The following is a 4,043-nucleotide window of genomic DNA, read 5'->3' as shown; positions in this document are numbered from 1 at the left end:
CCACTTGTATATTCATATGGCGTGAGCTAAGCTAACTCGCCTCTATATTAATTTCTAATCAAGTAGGCCATTCAGACTGGTCTGAAGCTGTATATTTTAGTAGTGGGGTAATCTTTGGGCTTTGGGTAGATTCTTTGGCCACCATGCATGGGGTTGTGTTTTGTCTTGTAGTTCTCTTCCTCTTAAAATATCTGGAGAAGTGGGGTCCGCAATATTTTTTTCTCTGTCAACTCACCATGCGGTAGAATCTGATATTATATGGTTCCTTTTCAGTTCCTTTGTGGATTTGTTTGATTGTTTTTTGATATGGTGGGATCTACTTACTGGCAAATTTGAGGAATTTGTTTTGAAAGCTCTGTAATGTCTGAAGCTCGGTCTTGGGTAGGCCTTACTAAAATTTTGCATGATTTTTTGATATGGTGGGATCTACTTACTGGCAAATTTAAGGAATTTATTTTGAAAGCTTTGTAATTTCTGAAGCTCGGTCTTGGGTAGGCCTTACTAAAATCATGCATGATTTTTTGATATGGTGGGACCTACTTACTGGCAAATTCAAGGAATTTATTTTGAAAGCTTTGTAATTTCCGAAGCTCGGTCTTGGGTAGGCCTTACTAAAATTTTGCATGTTTTTTTGATATGGTGGGATGTACTTACTGGCAAATTCAAGGAATTTATTTTGAAAGCTTTGTAATTTCCGAAGCTCGGCCTTGGGTAGGCCTTACTAAAAATTTTCATAGGCACACCATGATTTTCTCCGTCATTGCTTTAAATTTTCTTGGCTTTGTCGCAATAACCTTTCCTTATTTTCGTCTGACATGTGTCATTTTGCCTCGCTGGGTCAATTTGAATCCCAGTAACTTGTCAGAGTTTGTGTATTCTATATTTTATTTCTTTTATTCTATGGTTCATATTGTTACTCGTTATAAAGTGTACACTTTATTGGTACAATTATTGTGACACTATATAAAATAAGAGACTAATAAGGTATCGTGATTTTTTTAATGTTTAATTACCAGGAAAAATATATTCTACTTATTTATCAAGGTTCATTTATATTAGACCATCCGCTTTCGTGAGATCGGGTTTTATGGGGAAAGGAAGAGAAGCCTATGGGAAAGTGAAGTGGCAGTCGTATATAAAGTAGGCTATTACCAGTGATCGCTTTTGAGGGATATTTATTGAGTCTTTATTCGCGGCTTAGGTGGATTGTGACAGGAGACTTGAGGGTCGGTGCTTGCATCTATATTAACCAACGAAAGCGGGGAAGGTGGTTGGAGACTTAGCTGGAGATATAAGCAGAAAGAAAGAAAGAAAAAAAGTTAGGAGGTAAACTGAAATGGGAAGATGCAACATGAGAAAAAGTTAGAAACTAAGTGAATTTTGGTAGAAGAAAAACATCTATGTTTGTGCTTTTGAACGTGGCTTTGTTCGTGGGAAGTGCGAGTATATTTTCTACGAGAAAAGAGTTGATTTTACTTCCCGCGTATAAAAGTGGATATATCAATGAGCCATATTCACCTGGTTGTACATTATTTTCGTGAGGGAGTCGCAGAGGACAAATACTCTGTGCGGTGAGGTCTGGGTGTCATTTATCGGATTAGGGTTTTGTGTCTTGCGTGAAGTCTTCCTAGATGTTTCGAGTGTAGTTTATGTTTGCGTTAGTTGAGTGGACGGATGTTGTCAGCCATGTGCAGAGACTCAGTGGTTCTGAAGTCGCTTCATCGTGAACCCGGAATGAACCGGACTCCAGCATTCTGAAACTTCTGATGAGAGTAGTTGTTTGTGAGGCAGTCATAACGTTCGATTCCGGGGAGTGGCCCAGTAAAGGCCCGACCAGCGCTTGGTACAATCGATGTTTGGTGTGTAGTATTGCAGCTTTGAATATTTAAGTCTGTCCAGTCTTCGTTCCCTGTCTGCGGAAATGTGAAGTCCAAGTGAGGCCACTGCCTAGTGTACTATCCAACATAAATGTGTGGTCCTTCACTGGGATATTTGTGTTGTTTATTTTAAGACGATTGTTCGTGATTGTTCTGTTGGTTTTCCTGCAGTGGAAGTAGACAGCTTTACATTTCAACGCGTTGGATTTGATGCACCACTGTTGCTCCCATACTTGTGCCCCGTCGAGTATGTTCTGCATTACGCATAAACTCTCCTCCAGTGTCACAGCCTGTGGCCCGTCATACAATTTGAGGCACAGGAGGAATAAGGAATCTTCATGGTACTCATACTGGTTTAATAAGGAGCCCCTCGGGCCTGGTGTTAGTTTTCCTACAGACTATGGTATCTGTGATTTACATTCACGAAACAATACATTACATTAACAAATCAATACATTACATTAACAAATCTATACATTACATTACCAAGTCATTTACACCATGATTCTTTATTCTACACAACTGACTTGGCACTGACATAATGAAACATACCATGACTATTTCGCCGCCATGGCCTCACCATAAATTCGCTCCTTACTATTTCTATCCAAACATGGTCTGACAAACCAGAATTAATTATTAACAATGTGACCTCTACATCTTATTCACTACTGCATATTTAACATAGCATAAGGAAACATTCTTACTTAATGCTCACCAAAAGGGTTCCCTGCTACTTGCTCAACACACGTCTTGTCCCCATGAAGGACAGTTACCAAAGAAACGCTTAGTAGTGATATCTACAGACATTGTCTACGTCACCATTCTGTGTATTCAGAGGCTAACAATTCCAGTACTCTATAGTGACCCATACATGTCCTCCTTGGTTCACAGTTTAACAATACACAAAATTTTATTGGCTCCAATACAACTTATTGTTATTATACAGTAATATCTTTCTATGACATACACTAGCACTACTTTGTATCGCGGAACAATACAACGGGAGCGTAAATCTGTAGTTTACATTTCTTCATGATAATACCCTCATCTTACAATACAACTTCACAACACAATCATATCATACATAATGAACCAATGCAATGACTCGAATCCAAATTTGTAACACTTCCAATATCATATTCCATACGTCGTGAAGCACATACGTATGAGTTGCAGTTAGCTTGAATCATGTAATTGGTATTCACATGTATAATGGACCAATACAATATGGCTCAAATCCAGACATCAGGCAATTGGCATTCACATCCAGTGTTTTGTGTCTGCTAATGTGATTCGTTTCATTCGCAAAGGAGCAAGAGCCCTTTACGTGTGCAAGTCGGCTCTAGCAGGTCATTCGTATATAAATTTTACAGAGTGGGGGCAAGGACAGAGGCTTGAGGCACTCCAACCTTAGGTACAAAAGGCCAGGATAAGCAGTCATGCCACTTTGTGCTTATTGTCCCGTAACCCAGACATTTGCGTATGTATGATATGAACGGCTTTACTAGGGCGACCGTCGTCGTCATCGTCCCCGTCGTCTTTTGTTCATCTGTGCCATCCTTGTCTACTTTGTCATTGCCGCTGCTGTTGCTGTTGTTTGTGTCCTTCTCATTTTTTCCTTGTCTTCATCATCTTCATAGTATTTTTTTGTCATCGTCGTCATCTTGATAATCTTTGTCATAATCGTCGTTGTCTTGATTTTCTTTGTACTCTTCGTCTTCTTCGTTGTAATCGTCATCATCTTCGTCTTCATTATAATCGTCGTCTTCTTTGTCTTCTTTATCGTTTTTGTCTTTTTCGTTCTTATCGTCATCATCGCCATCTTCGTCTTTTTCATTGTCCTTGTCGTCAAAATCATCATTATCATTATCTTTATGTTGTCGCTGTAGTCATCGTCATCGTCTTCGTTGTCATCGTCGACGTCATTGCGCCTTTCTGTTTCACCTGTAGCCTCCTCCACCCCTCACCCTCACCCTACCTCGCCGAAGGCTAATTCAAGATGGGAAGGGGGCCATCATCGTTGTCCATTGACCAGATTGCACACAGTTAATCAATTACTATGAAGAACGGCCTCGCTTCACCTCCTTCAACAGTGAAGGAATGCCACGGAGGCGAATGGAATAGCCTGACGGTATCCATAATAAAATTAAATGGGCCACTTGG

This window comes from Oratosquilla oratoria, chromosome 27, assembly GCF_046742065.1.
Source record: "Oratosquilla oratoria isolate Oo_2021 chromosome 27, ASM4674206v1, whole genome shotgun sequence".
NCBI lineage: Eukaryota > Metazoa > Arthropoda > Malacostraca > Stomatopoda > Squillidae > Oratosquilla > Oratosquilla oratoria.
Note: the sequence above shows the minus strand (reverse complement) of the source record.